This window comes from Schistocerca piceifrons, chromosome 1 (assembly GCF_021461385.2).
Source record: "Schistocerca piceifrons isolate TAMUIC-IGC-003096 chromosome 1, iqSchPice1.1, whole genome shotgun sequence".
In the NCBI taxonomy this organism is placed as follows: Eukaryota; Metazoa; Arthropoda; class Insecta; order Orthoptera; family Acrididae; genus Schistocerca; species Schistocerca piceifrons.
In genome coordinates, this window is record NC_060138.1 from 268,485,507 (window position 1) to 268,507,082 (window position 21,576).

A 21,576-nucleotide genomic window follows, 5' to 3' on the forward strand; every position below is an offset into this window, starting at 1 on the left:
TTTGGCACTGGTGATGATGGCCCCTTATGCAAACCACACGCCATGGTTGAGGGCACCACCGTACAGCTCGTGAACGCCTCCTGGCACACGTCGTAGCTTCTGGTGACCACCTCAACGCTGTTCATGCTATCTTGTCAGCGTCACCTACTGCAACCAGCGGTATATTCAAGCGTGGCGTGGTCTTCACGGCAGTTTCCAAGTCAATCTTTGTTAATTACACATGAATTCACCTTACAGTGTCAGAGTCAATCCTTGTAACTACACATGGCATTAACCTTTAATTAATATTTACCTTCTGAAAGCATGTAGTGTAGTTTGGCACAGTCCGTAATGATCCCTAAATACTGCCACGCACTGTAGTTGAGGGTGCCACGTGCACGATCGCGAGCGCCACCTGGCTCAATTCGTGGTGTTTGGTGAGCGCCTCCCGGGCGCTGGTCTGTATTTTGCCAGTGCCCGAGCGCAGACGGCGGGATTTGTATGGTGATTATGTTTGACAAGGACTCCTACTCGTCTCACCGATTTTGTCTGTATCTATGGTACAGTCAAGCAGCAACCAATACAGTTTTGGCGTTACGACAGATCAGACCAGTATTGACCAAAAATGAATGTGACGTTAAGTGGAAGCTCCAGATTATCAAGCGTATAGAAAAAATCTAGCATTTTTGTCGCTGTCTGGCGAGGCATGAGCCGTTTATGTTAGGGTGGTTTACAGGTACGATTGGCTTGGCGAAAAGAGAGCAGAACGGTAATCCGAGGGTCATGGATTGGAGTCACAATGAAATAAACACCCTTAGCTGCTTACAGGCGTTGACATACGTCAACGGGGTCAGATGAATATGTGTGTCCCGACCGGGACTCGAACCCGGGATCTCCTGCTTACATGACAGACGCTCTATCCATCTGAGCCACCGAGGACACGGAGGATAGCGCGACTGCAGGGATATATCTCTGGCACGCCTCCCGTAAGAGTTCGGGCACTGTTTGTGCATTCGCACAGAAGAAGAAGATGGTCAAGTGGCCGGTGAGCCTTAACTATATATGTACTAAGATGGTATCTGTTCTTTCGGACATGTCCGAAAGAACAGATACCATCTTAGTACATATATGGATTGGAGTCTACAAGAAGAAACTTTTCCAGCCTTTTTATTTTTAGTTTGAACCCTACTTACACTGCAAATGAACCGAAATAATTCCTAATAGATTTTTTTTATTAGTAGTTTCAGAAGAGACACGAAAGACAAATTTGGGATTGCAAATTAATTTGAAGGAAGTGGTTGTAGAGTGTACACCAGAATTTCTTATACGAGGGTTGGAACTTCAATAGTGGCAACTATTTATTTACAGCTCGTACAAAATAGATACGTGTTTCAAAGTTTTACTGACCTTCAAGGTAGTCACCAGCATTGTGGATAACCCGTTGCCAGCGATGTGGAAGTCGTAGGATACTCTTAGCAGTGCCAGTTGTGTTGACAGTCCGAGCGGCGCGGTCTATTGCCCGACGAATTTGTAGCACTTCTGAAGCGAATGCCGTGAAGTGTTTCCTTCAGTTTCGAAATCTAGTTGAACTCACTAGGTCTTAAGTCAGGGGAGTGCAGTAGGTGATACAGCACTTAGCAGCCCCATCAGTCAAAAAGATCAGTAACAGCTTGCACTGTACGTGATTGAGCATTGTCCTGCAAAATGATGGTCAGGTCCTGCAGAGAGTCTCTTCACTTCTGTCTTTATGCTGTTCATTTTTGGAACACAACCTATGACCAGCTTAGAGGCAGAAGTGTTTTTCACCAGTGCTTCAAAAAACATCAAAAAATATTTTTTTGTAGATTGTGAAAGTGTACTAACATCGATGTTTGTATGCAAGGCTGCTGCTTATTATTTCTGAATACTGCAAGGTTGTAAGCCAAATAGTCTCTAAATAACACACAGAAAATTTCTGAATACTGTAAGGTTGTAAGCCAAATAGTAATTAACTAACACAGAGCAAACTTATAAACCAAGGGGAAATCGATACTGCCCTCCCTAGTCAATAAACAGATTTATAATCAAAAGAGACTTACGACTGGAATGGTCGTTACGTTCATCGGAAAATAAAAGAATGATAGTTGAGTTTGCTCACTGTGCACAACCATAACACCGTCACAGTGCTAGCAAAAAGTTCAGGTGTTCATGAGTTTATGTTCATTATTAATGGGTCACTTAGCCATGGTAGCCATCTATCGCAACCATGAGTATATCGCTCCTGCGCCAGTGAGTACTTCGTCATCAGTGAGTCCCTAAGCAGCCTACAAGCTCTCGGCCAGTGCTTCCCTCGACGTCCTTTGGTAATACTCATCCATGAGTCTCTTCATGCCCTCGAGAACTGTGGACGTTCAGTGAACTTCATTTGGACCCCAAGACATGCCGTGATACCGGACAATGAACTTGCTGACCGCCAGGCCAAACAGGCAACCAGCAAAGCAACTCTGAAGATTTGCCTCCCGGAGACCGATTTGCGATCGGTCTTCCGCCGCAATGTTTTCGCGATCTGGGATACTGAATGGCGCATCCTCAGTACACCAAATAAACTCCGTATTATCGTGGAGGCAACAAATGTGAGGGGGTCATCCATGCGAGCCTCTCGCAGGGAATCTGTTGTCCTTTGCCAGTTCCGCATCGGCCATACGTGGCTAACACATGGTCACCTCCTCCGCCGAGAGAACTCACCTCGGTGTCGCTTTGGCTCCCCTATGACTGTCGCCCACATCTTGTTGGGCTGCCCAATCTTAGCCGCTCTGCGGCGATCTTTTAACGTTCCCCGCATCCTACCTACGATGTTGGGCGTCAATACCTCAACAGCAGATTTACGAGAGTTTTATGTTCTATTCGTGAATATTATCGTACCATCAAAGGGTGGGCGTCTCTCCGAGGCCTCCACCCTCCCTTCGATTTAATTCTGCCATCCTTTCTTTGCTTTTTGTTTGCTTTGTTGTTCATCTTTTCCTTGTGTGTGTTCATGTCGCCTTGTCTTTTTGGGATGGACAGTTTAGCGTGTTGGAGAGTGGCTGTCTCCTCCTATTTATTCTTTTTGTCAGCCAGTCCAGACCATCTACTCTATGGTGTTAATACCTTCGTCTGCTTTTCCTTGTAGTGTGCGTTTTCCCCCTTTTTTGTTCGTTTCTTTCGTTTTCTCTTCCGATGTGGTTTCCCATTCCTTTTACCTCTTTTATTTTCCCAAACTAAATTTGGGTGTTGTTTTACATTGTGCTTTGTTTGCGCCAGGAAAAATGTACTGATGACCCTCTAGTTTGGACCCTTTATATCCCAAACCAGCCAACCATCCACGGAAAAGGTGTAGGACATTTTAAAAGATCTCGAAATCTAAGTCAAGACTGAGACTAACAGATATTTATTTGTTCTAGTGACTGAAATGGACCACAATAAAATTACCGGGTAACAAAGTTCTCTAAAACTCAAATCAAATTGCAAAATTACGCTAACAATGTGAGAAGTTGAAAAAAATGTGGAATACTGTATGGAGTAAGTGCAATAACATCTGCTCATCTGGGAAGCTTGCGAAATCGAAGTTAATGATACAGAAAAAACCATGGAAAAGTAAACATGGCAAAGCAGACAAATCAATAAGCTCCTCAGAATGTGGATTGGACTACCGTAGTTGTGACACTTATAATTCCCAAACAACAGCTAGTGTGCGCCGACCAGCAGACATTTGTCCACAGAGTGTACAGCCATATGGTGGTCTTGACCAGAATAGCCCCAAATCTTAGTTCTCAACTGCCTAACGTTCCAAGATACCATATGGAGGGCAAGACAAATAGCTGTTGCCAATGTGAAGACGAGAATATCGCTTATTCCATAAAAAAACTGACTAACACAGCAGAAACTTCCCACTCTTGGCATACAAAACGGACACTAACAAACATGAGGTTAGTGATGAGCTGTAGCAGTGTCTCCTCGACTGGTCGGTTTCCCCGCACCAAGTGCATTGGCTGAATGCAATTGGATGACCAAAATTTTGGAGCGAAAGCAATCATTTTTCTCACACTGTCTGAATGGCATCGTTATGTCTCGACCTTTGATGTTCATGCAGGATAGTCAATAATTTCAATCCCAACTATTCTATGGGGACAGTAATGGCGGCAATGCGCCCCCGGCCCCTAACTATGTCGGGTACTGGCTCTACTCACAAAAACCCGAATCTGACCGCAGCCTCACTTCCATGAAAACTGTGTGAGTTTCTGAGGGGGTTCTGTCCACATTTACTGTATGTAAAGTGCAACCTCTCAGTATCAGTGTTCCCCTACAAGTTTTAGCTGGGCTTTACCTCTAATATTGCTTCCTTTTTCTCTAATTACTGCCTCAATGAACAAGTGCTTCTTCTCCAATGGTTTCTTGAGCTTGCGGAACGGAGAGTAGACATTAGTTATAGATCTCTCCACATTTACATTCTCAGCCATCACTCTTATAGTATATTGCCTCATTCGCTTATATGATACATTGAGTGCCTGACATGCTCGCCTTCCTATGAACTATGCTATATATTTTCCGCCCACATCTCGTGGTCGTGCGGTAGCGTTCTCGCTTCCCACGCCCGGGTTCCCGGGTTCGATTCCCGGCGAGGTCAGGGATTTTCTCTGCCTCGTGATGGCTGGGTGTTGTGTGCTGTCCTTAGGTTAGTTAGGTTTAAGTAGTTCTAAGTTCTAGGAGACTGATGACCATAGATGTTAAGTCCCATAGTGCTCAGAGCCATTTGAACCATATATATTTTCCGCTAGGGTTACATAACTTACGGAATGTAGACCTGATAACAGTCTTACTATCGATGAACCATCTTAAACATAAAGGGGCTGATGATGAATAATATTATTAACAGTCATCATCAAAAGCTCTCGATGCTGAATCGATTTCATACTCTAGCCTCCCATCAGAGTAGGCGAGTTTCAGTTGTAATATATGAGACGAAATTAGCAACCTTTTCATTTGCTTCAAAACAAATGGAACTCCCTATCTTACCCAGAAAACTGTTGGACATATTGTTCAGTACTTCGGGTTGTTAAAGTGTCTACGAGTCCTTATGTAAAATGTTCTCAGTTAACTTGGCACATCAGATTCAGATTTACGAGGTGAGTAAACCGAGAAAGTTTTAGGTTAGTTTTAGTGGCTCTCTATTTGTATTTGGATCAGATTCATGTTGAAATGTAATTCGATGTGCAGTACTTCAGATTTACTCGTGAACTATGTTCGCAAAGCTCAACTGTCATATGCAAAGCTTTCAATCTACCAAGAATATATATTTTTAAATTTTGTATTACGAAATCTGTAGCTTTTACTTTAGTGATGAATAAGATAGCGAAGCCTTGCTGGTATTTTACTATTGTCTACTGGTATCACGCAGTTGTTAATAAGAATATGATGGAATATTTTACGCTTACTGATCATTATCTGTTTTCCTTACAGCCGAAGCATGTGGAAGATCAAAGCGGGCAGCTAAAAGAAATGCCATATCCAAGATAATACGTCTTATAATCAAGAAGCAGAAAGACGGAAGTTTGCCACCAGAAGTCACTCCCTTCACAGCCGAGGAGTAAGGCACACATACCTTTATTTGACAGATTATAATTTGCACTGGTTTACTCGTTCCTATTTTATATTTTTACGTGTTTTTAAGCATTGTTCGAAACCACCACATCACAGCCGTTCTGCAGGGGCACGTAGTACACTACCGGCCATTAAAATTGCTACACCACGAAGATGACGTGCTACAGACGCGAAATTTAACCGACAGGAAAAAGATGCTGTGATATGTAAATGATTAGCTTTCCAGAGCCGTCACACAAGGTTGGCGTCGGTGGTGACACCTACAACGTGCTGATTTCAGGGAAGTTTCCAACCGATTTCTCATACACAAACAGCAGTTGACCGGCGTTGCCTGGTGAAACATTGTTGTGATGCCTCGTGTAAGGAGGAGAAATGCGTACCATCACGTTTCCGACTTTGAAAAAGGTCGGATTGTAGGCTATCCCGATTGCGGTTTATCGTATCGCGACATTGCTGCTCGCGTTGGTTGAGATCCAAAGACTGTTAGCAGAATACGGAATCGGTTGGTTCAGAGGGTAAAACGGAACGCTGTGCTGGATCCCAACGGCCTCGTATCACTAGCAGTCGAGATGACGGGCATATTATCCGCAAGGCTGTAACGGATCGTGCAGCCACGTCTCGATCGCTGAGTTTGCAAGACAACAAGCATCTGCACGAATAGTTCGACGACGTTTGCAGCAGCATGGACTATCAGCTCGGAGACCATGGCTATGTTTACCCTTGACGCTGCATCACAGACAGGAGCGCCTGCGATGGTGTACTCAACGACGAACCTGGGTGCACGAATGGCAAAACGTCATTTTTTCAGATGAATCCAGGTTCTGTTTAAGCATCATGATGGTCGAATCCGTGTTTGGCGACATCGCGATGAACGCACATTGGAAGCGTGTATTCGTCATCGCCATACTGGCGTATCACCCGGCGTGATGGTATGGGGTGCCATTGGTTACACGTCTCGGTCACCTCTTGTTCGCATTGACGGCACTTTGAACAGTGGACGTTACATTTCATATGTGTTATGACCCGTGGCTCTACCCTTCACTCGATCCCTGTGAAACCCAACATTTCAGCAGGATTATGCACGACTGCATGTTGCAGGTCCTGTATGGGCCTTTCTGGATAGAGAAAATGTTCGACTGCTGCTGCTGGCCAGCACATTCTCCAGATCTCTCATCAATTGAAAACGTCTGGTCAATGGTGGCCGAGCAACTGGCTCGTCACAATACGCCAGTCACTACTCTTGATGAACTGTGGTATTGTGTTGAAGCTGCATCGGCAGCTGTACCTGTACACGCCATCCAAGCTCTGTTTGACTCAATGCCCAGGCGTATCAAGGCCGTTATTACGGCCAGAGGTGGTTGTTCTGGGTACTGATTTCTCAGGATCTGTGCACCCAAATTGCGTGAAAATGTAATCACATGTCAGTTCTAGTATAATATATTTTTCCAATGAATACCCGTTTATCATCTGCATTTCTTCTTGGTGTAGCAATTTTAATGACCAGTAGTGTATATTCTGTCACGCCAATAACTGCGTGGGAGCACACTTGGACACGTCACAGCTTACTTTCAACTAAATGATCAGAGTGTATCCTGCCCTGTTCGCTTACAGTCAAGTAATAATGAAAGCTTGGTTCGAGTGGGGAAAGGAATCGAAACAAATCAGACGTAAAGTATTTTCAATGGGTTCAAACTCGCTTAGCTTAGTGTCATAATGTATCAGTATGCCGAAGAGCAGTCTCTACGATCACTCTGAAGAGATTCGATCACGGCAGTTTTCCTCCTCATTTATATCACTTGAAACTCAGGATCTCAGACATCCGAGATTTCAGTAGTTTAATCGTTGGAGATATTCAATTTAATCTTCGCGTAATCCAAATTACAGTTACACAAATAACTTCTCTCAGAACTGAGAAAGCTTAGGGTATTATTCCCTACAAGTGTTACTGATCTTCCTAATAAAGAGTGGTAATACAATTCTTAGGAATCTGACAAGCCATTTCAAAATCTCACCACAGACCTGTAGAGAAGGTGCGGCCACCATTCTTAGTGATTAAGTGTCAAATTATATGTATTTCAGCGTGGTGACTATATAAATCCGTTAGCAATTTTTTGTGGAGAAAAATTTGTTACTTCTATGTTTCGAAACAACTTTTCCTATTTTGCTTATGGTAAAGATATAATGCTTAGTTGTTTTAAAAGTAATATGTTCATTTTTATGTGAAAAAGCATTCAGGCTTTTGTAACTGTTGATGGCTAGTAGATGAAGTCTAAACAGTGCAGTTTTTGATGGCTCGATAGCCAGATGAAAAATTTTAATGTCACTGCAGCGGAGCCGATCGCAACGACCAATGTAGTGAAGCTTCGGCGGCGTCACGCTGTACATTTCTAAAGGCCCTAAGCATCACATGGTGATCCATATTTGAAGATAACGCAAGTTTACATTTCAAAAAAAGAGGCAGTCTAGTGATCTTTCGCCACAAGCCTTTAAAAATGAATGGGAGTCACAGAAGACAAGATGATAAATCTCAATATCTACTATGCAGACACAGAATCGGGGGTATCCCAAATTTACTGTAGAACGACATTTCAACACCATTCAGAAGAATTTAAAGATTTTGTTGACTATGAAAGAGCAAAAAATTACAACGATCGACACACAATTAGTATGCGATTTTCCTCTACATCAAGAAACACATTGTGCTAAATTTGCATACATGCAGCACGTGATGAAATTGATGGTACGAACAGTAAATTTTCTAAAGTCGCACAAGTCAATACACTGTCAGTTACACAGTTGTTGAACGTATTAAACTAAAATTACGTTGGTTAAATCGAGGGGAATGCCTGGAACGATTTTTTGTTCAATTTCTGAAGGAAAAAGGAAAGAAAGAACGAAAATTAGAACATCCAGAATGGATTGCAGAACTCGTATTGTATGTGGGATACACTTCAAACTGCCCAAAGTAAGATGTTGCAAAGTCAGAAACAATGTATTTATCATTTGATGGAGACGCATTTAAAAATAAAATAGCGTTGTGGAAGGGCGAAATTCTGACAAAAACACTGTCCTAAGCTCGCTGGCGTTGAAGAAAATGGGAATTTTGATGAATTGCCTTGGCGTTAAAAGAATTATAAGTACAGTTTCCTAAACGTTCTGAGAATACTGCCAATCTTCATCTGTTTCCGAGCTGCTTTCCAGGAAATTTACCAGTTTCGTTGAAAGCGGCTCTGAACATGTGCAGAACTGATCGATCTGCATTGTAATTCCCATTTAAAGGATAAATTCTTTGACTTTAAAATTGTGGAAGAGTTCAACGTTGCTTTCCTTGCGAAGATTTCCCATAATGATCTAGTAAGCATGATAGTATATTTCGATCAATATATGAATGTGTATGGCTCTTTTCGATTTTGAAACTAAATGAGTCAGATTACATGGCAGCCTCATTACGAAACTCAGCGATATTGTCTGCATCTGGCCATATGCCGACAGTTTGTACCACACCAAAATTTTATTATCTCTTTAGCGCGCCAAACATAATTGAATAATACTGAAAATTTCTTTTTTCATCTGTGTTGTTGAGAAATATGAAACCAAGCCACATGAAAGCCGTCAGTGTTCCTTGTGCGACTGTATTTCCATCTAAATGCAGCGCAATGCCTGCTCTTCCCCCTCCGCTGCTGACAGCCCAATGTCTGAGTGGGGGGGAATGTGTAGCCAGGCGACACTGCCCTACATCTGTGCAAGAGCAGTGTATGCATGCAGAATTCTTGGCCATCCCTGGTTTATCAGCACTCTAATTAGTCTGGAGCGACTGAGGTGGGGCTGTAGTGTATTTATAGATTCTTCTCTTAATACTGGTTTCTGTAACTGGGTAATCAGATTTTCGCAGAATAATTGGCATCTGTCTGCAAGTGTCGGCCAATCAGGATTTTCAGCATTTTCATGACGCTTTTTCCTGAGTCAAACAAACCTGTTGCATTTCGTGCTGCAGTTCTTTGAATACCTTCAGCGTCCGCCGTTAGTCTTATCTGGTGTGATCCCACGCACTTGATCAATGTACAAGAACACATGAATTGCCTGCCTTAGTTGCAACTAAGCCTATGCGACTATTCCATTTCATATCTACATAACTTGCAATATCTCGGGATATGCACCAGTTGACCGAGCGAGATGGCGCAGTGGTTAGACACTGGACTCGCATTCGGGAGGACGACGGTTCAATCCCGCGTCCGGCCATCCTGATTTAGGTTTTCCGTGATTTCCTTAAATCGCTCCAGGCAAATGCCGGGATGGTTCCTTTTAAAAGGGCACGGCCGAACTCCTTCCCCGTCCTTCCCTTATCCGATGAGACCGATGTCCTCGCTGTCTGGTCTCCTACACCAAACAATCCAACCCTATGCACCCGTTGGCTGATTGCAGTTGTCACTCGTTCATACTATAGTCATAAAATAACACTATATCGCATTTTGTGGGGTGAATTTTACAGTTCTGCACATCTTAATTAAATTGCCAATCATTGCACAGCCTAGATAAAGTATTTGTTCAGGTTCTCAGAATATGTGCCCCTTTTGGCCTAAGGAACATGATGCATATAACGTAATGAGTGCAAACGCACTTTTATTTTGTGTTGATATCTATATGATGCTGTGAGCATTATGTTTGTTCGCAGGCTTGCTTCTCTGGCGGAGGCGTGCCGTGGCGGAGCGGACTACCTGTCGCGGCTTCGCCAACTGTGCCGCGCCCTACACGCCCCGCCACCCACCTACGATGTCCACAGCTCCCTAGAAGCGGGTGGCGACAAAGTGTTCACCGTACAGTGCTCCGCCCTCGGCAGAACAGCTGTCGGTGAGTTGGAGAGTGCTCAGTAAATAAATGTGTCAGTATGAGGATGAGTGGCTACCAGTGAGGGAAAACAAGCTGCTGTCTGCGAAATCTATTTCCTACCTGTAAGCGTACCTCCCTCTAGCCGCAGAGGAGACACTTTAACACACTTCAGCGTTAAGCACTGTCCTCTGAAGCATGAGCTAAACTTATAATGCCCACTGTCCGTCGAAACGTTGAATGCGGTCACATGACGCATTAGGAAAGTATACAAGTAGAGCAAAAACTAATGAAGACTCATTCTGGCGAAGATACGTATCACAAATGGCAGAAATACACTGAAATAAGCGACTTACAATTTGGTTAACAAATAAATAGAAATGTTATAGTTAATTCCCAAAGTTATTTAGCGTCAAATATGGAAAAAATCTCGATTAAAGAGTACAGTTCATATATCAGGATCAAAAGTATTCATAATCTTATTTGCTGGTGGCACAGTAGACATGGACATTGGACGGTTGAGGGAGTGAGGAAGTCTTCCCCCACCCTTCCCCCCCCCCCCCCCCCACTCCCCATCCCACTACCCTACCGATGTTGAGTTACACGCTCGTGAGTTACATGGTGCTGAAGCTGTTGTGAGCATGAGTATGGAGGTCGATCCGTAAATGAGACCGGTAGCAAAGCCTACGCTAGAAAGAAATGAAGAGCTAAAAAAAAATGGCTCTGAGCGCTATGGGACTTAACTGCTGAGGTCATCAGTCCCCTAGAACTTAGAACTACTTAAACCTAACCAACCTAAGGACAGCACACACATCCATGCCCGAGGCAGGATTCGAACCTGCGACCTTAGCGGTCGCGCGGTTCCAGACTGCAGCGCCTAGAACCGCTCGGCAACCTCGGCCGGCGAGGAGCTAAGAGAGGAGAGACTAGCAATCACCGCTCAACATCACCATCAACAAAACACGAAGGAGGTAACGAACCAGACATCGTTCAATACTGGTATGGCTGAAACTTATTCTTTAAACAAAGATCCATGTCCCGTTTCCCACACAGAGACGATAGTGTGTGCCGTTTGTTCCTGCATTTATTTTCTTCGTTTGTTGATTGTTTGTTGACCTCGGTGTAGTCGTACTGCGTTGCTACACTGACTAAAAAATGGGTTGTGGATTCTGACACAGACTACTGTAAATCATGTAGCCGACAGGTGCACAGTTACGTTGTACAGTACTCTAATATTCACTCTGCACAACGCCCTAATAATACAGTTATATGGCCAGTGCACGATTGTTCAAACTTTCCATAAGCCTCATTAATAGTTTGCAGGTGAAACTCCACATACTGCTAGGATAGCTTACTGTTGAACAGCCACGAGCAGTAAAACCTAACCACAAAGTTCACAGTTCTTGAAGAATAATCAGGTACGTATGGAGCAGACACTGTCACTGTTTTTACACACGGCCTAATTGTTTAACACTTGTTCCACTTTAATTTGAAGAATTGTTGTTGTTCTAACCAGCACAGGTTACTCGTCAGAAACTCGGCCTGGACTGACTGTCTCGTGACCACAAATGGGGCCCTTATATATCATCACAATAATCGGTACTGAAACTACACATTGTTCGAAGTTAAATTTACAGAAATTACAATTAAAACTTAATTCACTAAATTAACTGAATACATCAAAAAATTGGTTTTTTTGGCAGTTTCTTCTACTATGAGGGCTGTGCCAAATCATTTGTTTAAATCGTGAAATGAACATAGTTACATAAACTATACTTTTAACAAAGTTATTAATTATTTTTGGAATTAATTAATGGCTGGTTTTGCTAACATGTTTCTGAATAGAGCCAAATAGATACTTTAAAATTACTAGCATTTCTTCTTCCAAATCTTTACAATTATTACAGAAATTACATTTGTTTATATGTCAACAATAGGATTTAAGTTATGAAACAATTACTGATTTCGCCCTATAATGAAAGTTACTACCTAGGAATAACCAAAATAAATTAGAAAATCAAATACATAAAACTAAGCAAAAAATTAGATCTAGTGTTATGTACTTTAAAACTGAGTGCTAATCTCTCTCTTTTATGGAAATTCAGATTATATTCACGTATGTTAATGATAATTAGTTAAAACTGACAAAATGAATTTTAAGGAGACAGATGACAAAACAAGAGGGGAATTAAAATTATCCCAGCTTGCTTCGTCACAAGTGCTAGCGTCGGTTATTAACTCAATTAGAGAACATCTGTAAGAAGCACAAATTGCACAGAAGGAAATTACAATTCAGTCAACTGTGAATGTAATCTATGAACAAAATAACACCAGTAGGTATGAGATTGATGCAGTTGGCTCTTTTTATGTGTTTGTTGAGGGAATCTGTGGTAACATTGGTAAATGCCATTCCATTGCTTTTGAAAAATTTGTGTTCACGTCTTACTCTAAATACAAAAAAAAAAAAAAATCTCGAGGGTGTTGTAAAGAACAGAGTTGGGATTAATTTGTTTACAAGGGAAGCTGCCAATATATTTGTAGAAGACAATCCTCTAGATCAGTGGTTCCCCATCTTTCTTAGACCATTATTCCTGAGTACAATAAGACATATGCTAGTACCCCCACACTGCCCCCCTCCCCCCTACTGCCACCACCACATTAACACCAATTTTAGCACCTTACTAAACTGTAGAATGAAAGACTTTACATGGAACACATCTTTAAAATAATGAAAGCTGAATGATATTTAGTTTATGTGTGTGTGGATGGGAGTGTTAGAATGAATGATGAATGAATTCGTGATGCATCGCAAATGTGACCCACAACTGCTTCTCAGATAAGAAAGCTTACTATCCACAGTGAGGGTAGACATCTGCTACAAAACATACTTCCCCTGCGTTACTCCTCTGCATTGCAGCACTTGCTTGACCTGCACATTGCAACCCGATTTAAAATCAAGATCAGATGTGTGCAGTATACTTACTGTTTGTGAATCACTTGATTGCTTGTGAATCACTTGATTGCAGGACGCCTTACTTCTGAACTGGCACAATTTGGACGACATCAAGTTGTTAATGCTTTGTGCCTAACCAGTCTAACAATAATAGTAATAATGCTGTGTACAGTCTTATGTAGTTAACTGCTGTTTCGTCTTGTCAATTCATTTATCGGTTTCAAAGCGATTACTGAAGTAATTTCTGGATGTCTTCACGTAATATCTACAACTTGGACAAACATTTTCTTGAGATATTTAGTATTTGTTATGTATATGAGTCATTTTCACTATCAGCAATGTATGGAGCAAAGCACAACCTGTGTGTGTAGTAGGTGGACTATGCGATGGACCTGTAACCTACACTGTATTAATTCTGCTTATTGAGGAAAAGTGATTATTGATAACTTACATAATCAGTATTAGGATCTTAACAAAATTGTTATTGATTATAGTAATGATCTTTTGAAAATAATTTAGTTTTCGTGAATGAAACAGAATTGAATTGTTTAGCTTTCATCCCTCAGAAAATATAAGTTACCCCTGACCACTGCTCTAAATGGTAGCATATATACCAATTCACAGAATTCTCCGCCAGGGAGTTATAAGAAATGTGGACGTTGGTCCGCCAGAGCGAGAGCTGAAGGTTGACATTTCGTCTACAATCCCTGTCACTCATGTTTGCAAGATGTCCAAACAAATAAATCATTTTGGTACACCAAATAGCGTCCCTCGATAAACGTTTGTTGTGACGTTTGCATCACGGCTGTTTCCATATTATGCTACAATATGCGGTTGCGAGCCAAATTTAAGCCATGCATTTCACCTGTCAAACAGTGCTTCTGTTGTCTACGATTTGATCACTTAAGTAATCAGTGCCGGTCAGAGATGACCATGAGACAACGCTGTGCGCAAGCTAAACTACTTGTGTGCACTGCAGAGGAGAGCAAACGTCGAGAGATAAAACATTTCCAATATACCTGAAACCGCAGTATGTTAAAAAAAAACTTCAGCTATCTTCAATGTATCATTGAAGGAAACTGAAGAATATGTAAACCGCTGACACAGACAACTTTCTGGGAAGGGCAACCACATCTCAGAGACGTTATAAATAGCAATAACCACAGTCAACACTCAATAACCATTCAAATAACCATAAAAATACAATAATTAAAAAGTCAAGAATGATATAGTGTTTCCAGAAGCCGCATAGCTCTATGAAGGTGCTTTATTCACGACTACTGGTTTCACTTCGGGTTTATCCGTCAGATAATTCAGTAAGATCAGATAGACCAGGCACTAAAGGAAGAGCGGCACTATTTGTTAAAAACACCATCAGATACAATGAAATCTACGTAATCTTTAACAATGTAGCAATTCAAGTGGCAGCTGCAGAAATAGAAACAACAAACAACTCCAGTATTCCGTTCATGTATAAACCACTCAAGACCATAACCAGTAGCAAAATCTGCCATCAACTGTTTACTTAACTTCATCTTACCTTTCTTATCGGTGGCGATTTCAACTCTCATCACTTTGCTTGGAGCAATGTTGTCAACAACCCAGACGTTTATCGCTTCTTTACTACAGTTGAAGATCTAGATACGGTCGTAATGAATGACGGCTTTCCATCAATGTTACCTTCCATTTTAAACTATCGTCTGCAGTGGATTTGAGTCTTATGTCGACTGATTTCCATTAAATTTCTGTGTAGTAGATCTTAAGGTATTCTATGGGATCAAGCCATTTCCCCATTAAAGTAGTACTGGGCCTCCAGATAAATATAAGGAGGAGATATTCAAACAGCGTATGGAAAATAAAGGACGCCTGCTGGGAAAAATATCAAAAAACCATACAGGAAGTTCTCGGGAAACAGAATCTGTCAGTGGTTGGCAAAGGAAGCGTACGCCGGAGGTACGTCAGCCATATTATAAAGCAGGTAGCAACTCAATACCACAATGGGAAACGGAGTTTTATTCTAAGAAACAGCGTGTTTTCTGGGGCGATTCTGTCTGCTACAAAGTTGTGGCTAAACATACCGTAGGGAACGCTGCAACGTTTCCAGGAGTACAGAATAACAGATGCAAACACTTGGCGATTCCTGAAGAAAAGTAAAAAAGGAAGCTTGGATCGACTACTGTAATAGACTGAACAAAGTCTGTAATATTTCAGAGGTCTCTCAGACAATTCGATCTCTAAAACATCCTAATGTAGGTGGTTCTCCGTTGGTGGATCCCACGCGGTGGGAAGGAATTGTGACAAAAGTGGCTCCTCCATCATGCTCTGAAGGCCCCATGGGTATTCCACAGGGAACAGATTTCAGTCGTTCTCTATTAGCACCGTTTACAAGGCTTAAATTGGAAGTAGTTACGAAAAATTCTATGAATGCCTCTCGAGGAGTTCATTATTTTCATTATGATATGATTAAAAATGTTCCACGGGATGCTTTGGAACTACATCTTTGAATTTTCAATGAAATGTGGGGAAGACGGGAACTTACAAAGGTACGGACTACGCAAATTATCACACAGACCCTACAATTCATATCTCATATGGATCAATTGCTGTGTCCTCTTGTGTGCGGACAACAATTGAAAGACTTGCTAAAAATCGTTTCGAGAGACAGTAGGAAACTAATGAATTACTTCCTCGATCCCAATTTGGCTTTATCATAAGTTGGACAATATGACAATTATGTGCAATGACATTCTCTCAGCTTTCCAGAACAGATGTTTTACATCATTGCTCTTAGAGGTGACATCAGCTTATGATAATGTCCAGGTTTACATCCTTTTAGAAGAGCTGAAGTGAACTGAATGTAGTACTTTCCTCGTGAAGGAAACGGTTTGTGGAAGATAGCGGATATCACTGGTCATTGGGACCCAATTTCAAGTTTACAGGGAAAACCACGTGGGCTGAACGTGAATGGGAATTTGGACTGAGGACGGAGGTGTGCTAGGATATTACACGTAGTTGTGCTAAGACAATGTGCGATGGTGTGCCGGTGGTTAGCGCATCTGCCTTGTGAGCAGGAGAGACAGGTTCGAATCCCGATCTTAGTATGAATTTTCATTCATCGCTTCAGTCTGAATATAGACATCATAGATGTCTCTGACTTGAAAAGGTGTTTACAACCATATAATTTCAGTTTATGAAAAACACCTACGTCTTTGTTTCAGACGGGATTCCGTGTTTCGTTCGATACTGAGGCGCTATTTCAAGATAGCTGTAGAGGGCCTGTGGAATGCCACTCGAGTTTATAGGGAATATAAAGCGGGCTGTGGCGTGATTGGTAATCTGGACTGAAGAAGAGGACGTACTGGGACAGTCCGTGCAGTTGTCCAAAGCCACTGCGCCAGAATGACACAGTGGTTAGCACATGTACCTAGTGTGGAGGATTACCCTGGTTCGAATACCGGGCTTTATACAAATTTTCATTCGTTGTTACAGCTTTCATATGTAATTGAAAAAAATTCAATTTTTCTTTCAGCTGTTACTGGCTAAGTAGTGTACTCACGCTGAAGGTCAAGTAAGTAAAACGAATATGGGCAGTGTTAAGACACGGCACCTGTGAATGAGCACCTCGGAAACAGTGGGGCTAGTCGGCTTTCACGTACTACTGCCGTTAACTACTTTGAAAAGTTGTTGAGGGACAGTAAAATCTCGAGTATGTGAAGGCTTTCACGTACTACTGCCGTTAACTACTTTGAAAAGTGGTTGAGGGACAGTAAAATCTCGAGTATGTGACAAGGTCTTGGACGTCAATGCCACATCACAGAACTGGAGGTCAAAGGCATGTCCGCTCTGTAAACAAGGATAGGCGACAATCTGTGGCAGACCTGACGACAGATACAATGCTACAGCAGGCACAAGTCTTTCGAAGAATACCATTCGGCCCACATTGTCGAACATTTAACCCGTGGTAGACGGTCCCTACGTGTTCCAACTTTGTCGAAGGCGTGGCCTAACCCTCAGGCGCAAGAGCAGCCACCACTCTGAATTGGTTTCGAAATTTCTGACGGGTATGTTTGTAATGTGCTCAACAAAGATGCGTGTGTGACACCGGAGGTGGCGGCGAACTGGGGAGGGGGGTTTACAGGGACCGTTTGTCGTTTTATTCACGCGCATGCTACGTTTCCCAGTGACCAAGCCACAACAGGGCGGAAAACAGGAGAGCTGAAAAGGATAAGTACACTTTGCTGCATTTGATCACGTACAAATTTCTTCGAATGGTTTTGAATAGTCCCTAGTGGTTCCATCCTGTACACATGACCAAAAACGGGAATGCCGACCCACAGTGTCCTTACAGAAGGATTGAAACATCGAAGGGTGTCAGCAGAGTCAAACGATGCCAACAACGTCTTCCTGTTGCTCGTCGCAATGCCAACAGTCGTTTTCGACCGCGAGATATGGGGGTCTCAGTGCCCCGGGAAAACAGATGTTTTCATTGACGCCCTTTATGACACAGCCTTAGGTCCTTTAGTGTCGATTCCGAGCGGCGGTGTGTGTGATATGCTTTCATCGGCCACCTATGATAAAGATGATAAAGACATTTGATTTCAACGCTGGGTGTCGTGGTTCTGATCTCCAGCGTAGTGAAGTCAAAATAAGGAGTGAAATGTGCCTAAAAAGGGCTGTGACGGCCTACTCATCGTATGACACCTCCACGTTGGCGTTGGGCAGAATTATGGTGAAATTTGTTGCAAATGTGATATCATCATTAATCCAGTCGATCCAGACGGTGATATCGAAGTATCACTGCGAGCTGCACCGTCGCGACGTCTTTGTGATTTTATTACAGAAGTTGTCGGATTACATGAATTGTCCAAGCTGAAGCCGCTATCTCTATTAATTAAATTCGTCGTCAAACGAATTTCAATTGCTTGCTTCAGTACAGAGTCCCAGAAGGATGAAGTGGGGGATAAAATTTCGACGTTATCGTACACCATAGAGTGCTCGGCCACCGCAGATTTATTCGGTTGTAAGAGCCGGGTGCTCTGTGCATCTCTCCTGGGTAGTACGTGTCGTCTGTCCGATTTATGAACGGCCGCACTCACATGGGATCTTGTAAACCTCGGTCTTCCGAAGCACCAAATCATCTTTAACGGAGCCCAGGAGTGCTGCTGTCTTTGGTGGAGGGCGAAAAATCGCTTTCATTTCATCCTTACTGAGGAGCCGTCCTATTTTTGCGAGAGGCTTCCCAGGTATAGCAGAAAAGCCATCGATTTAAATCTTTCCTTGTCTTCTTCTGATTTTCTTATACCCATAGTTGGTTTCATTTGTAGAGCCTTATGTATCTGCTGTTGTGAGTATCCGTTGGTTTCAAAAACTCTTCTCAGGTATAAAAGCTCGTCCACTAGACTGCTCTCGTCAGCAATGACATTTGCTCTGTGTACTAGAGTTCTAAGTACACTCAACGTCTGTGAAGGATGGTGGCAGCTATTTGCGCGTAAATATAAATCCGTACGGGTCGGTTTTCGATAAACTGCATGTCCCAGGGTGCCATCTTTACGCCGTACCAGCACATCCAAAAATGGAAGGCATCCATCTTTTTCGATTTCCATCGTGAACTGAATTTGTCTGTGGATAGAGTTCAGATGATCTAAAAATCTTTCTAACTTGTCTTTACCATGAGGCCACGTCACAAAGACGTCGATACGGTGCAGCTCGCAGTGATACTTCGATATCACCGTGTGGATCGACTGCGCAGCCATAGATCTATTTCCATGCATATGCCATACGTCTTTGCCGCCGATTAATGTCTCTGGTGCCTTGTGTATCTATGGCCGCATGCGCAGTGGTGCGGTACACGGGTTTAAAATGACGAAGCAAGTGCTGGAGTGTTAGTCACCTCGGCTCACTCTACGCCGGTATTCAGCCGAAATATTAGAAGAAGTCAAATTTATGCGCCTGCACGCCCGAAATTTTATGGATCAGTATTTGCGGTGCGAAAATATGAAGATGCACATCATAAATCCACTTTACAGCGCACATGAACTTCCGAGCTGTGGCCTTCTTTTGGCACGTGTTTGAAGCTGTTCGGAGCGTCGCCGAGCCCTAGGCTGAGGTCGCAGCCCTAGGCTGAGGTCACACGGTGCCACACTTTTGCACTGTTACGGAAAAAGATTGTAAGTACCTTCGAGCTAAATTTAAAACTTACGCGTCCCACTGGGAGGCGAAAGTGATCCTTTAATTCTGTTGCACACTGTTGAAGCTGACAGAGAGAATGAAATTGGAACGGATTCCAGTGAAACAGATGCAGCAGATAAAGATCTTGGCGTCTACCCCTTCTGCGATCGACCGTCCAGTTCATGACACTAAGCTTAGCGCAGTTTTCATTGGATATCTGTAGTTGTACCGTCCTTCCTTCCTCCGCAGTCCCGATTACGCGCTAGCTCACTATACGCCGACCGAAGCGCCCTCTCCCCCATGCGCAGTAATATTATGGTCGTCTAATATGAGCGTACATTTCGTTGAAGTCGCTGTTGTTGCTGCCACAGCAGGCGCAACAGTAGCAGCCCCCTTTGGAAATGTGTTCACTGTGTTGCGTGTCTGCAGGGGCAAACTAATTCGATGCGAAAAGGCAAAGCAGATGATTTATCTACATATTTCGTGCCTCCTAATCGTGTGCTCTGCAACTACGCTACAAGCATATTACGAATGGAAACTTGGGGAGATGCTCTGTTCATTGATTTGCCATATTTCTTTTTTTCTTGCAGTTTTCAAGCAGTCAGCTTCTGAAACCTTGGAGATACTTATGAGTAACCCCAAACTAAATAAGATATTATGAAGTTTTCCAGAGCTACTCTCTTAGTTCACTAGCACTGAATTAGTTTGTTAACGATTTTTACCCTCATTATGAATATTCTCACAAGTTTTAAACGCCGTAAACGGTTCTCACGGTATGGTGCGATAGAGGGATTGTCAAAAATAGTTGATTTACCATCATGAATTTATTTCACATCTTCGTTGCTGAGACGGTAAGGCGAAAAAATTTTGCTTGTTCGAAATACTGCATAGCGCATGTTAATTTGATACGTACCAATATGTGCACAAGTCTGTACTTTTCCAGCTACCTGCTAGAAGCATTGTGATTATGTGATGTTTTCCGTTGGAACACCGTATAGATTTATGAGGTATACGTGAGGTAATTCTTAACTGCCTGTTAAAATGCACAGGTATCTGCGCAAAGAAGAGATCAGCAAAACGTCATGCGGCGCGGGAGATCGTGAAACGCTATGAGGAGGAAGCGGCTGCGGCAGGTGCGCCGGTGACTCCATCTGCCTAACACTGTGAACATTCAACGTCCAAGAAACAACTGTCAAGGAATATGGACCACAACTATTTGTCACTATGTACTCAATGTGTTTAAAATATAAAAGAGTTGGTACTTTCTCATAAGGAAAATGAGCATGTTTATTCGCCTTGTCATTTTGATTTAATGTCATTGAGATAAGTTCTATGACATCTTCACACATTAATGTTGAGCCTGTAAAGCTATTTCACCGTCAACGACTCTCTAATATACATGTATACATTTCTAATATACATGTACTTTTTTGTCGATGCAAATTTCATTGCTGGAAGTAAATCGCCGTCATTTTCTTTATTCGACAGCTACGTACGCTACGAATTCTGTTGTAGCAGATAGAAAATTAGGGGATTTTTTATTATCTACCTTTCTAATAACTTTTATGTAATATAATGTGTGCTCCCTGCCGCCGTTGGATAAGCAGCTGCAGCAGCAAGTCGTATACTCCTAGCTCACTCATTTGTTACATAGTTTAATTCTTAAATTCTTTGCGTGTTTTTGGTACTTGCATTGTTTAATTCGTAAATATCGGACGTATTATAGTATTTGAGAGTTGTAGCATCGTGTTTTAGTACCTGAATAGTGTAAATTCGCGCAGTCAACGGCTCTTTTGTCTTCTGTTTTTGTTTTGAACGGCCAGTGTCGGTTGGTCACAGTCAGTGTGCTCCCTGCCGCCGTTGGATTAGCTGCTGCAGCAGCAAGTCGTATACTCCTAGCTCACTCATTTGTTACATAGTTTAATTCTTAATTTCTTTGCGTGTTTTTGGTACTTGCATTGTTTAATTCATAAATTTCGGGCGTATTATAGTATTTGAGAGTTGTAGCATCGCGTTTTAGTACCTGAATAGTGTAA

General features: G+C 42.5%; 1 non-coding gene across 1 annotated transcript; it reads right to left on the reverse strand.

Annotated features, from left to right (window-relative positions):
- Nucleotides 1-844: 844 nt before the first annotated feature.
- On the reverse strand, nucleotides 845-919 carry Trnat-ugu. Its single transcript has one exon. It is a non-coding gene; the product is annotated as a tRNA-Thr (tRNA).
- Nucleotides 920-21,576: the final 20,657 nt, after the last annotated feature.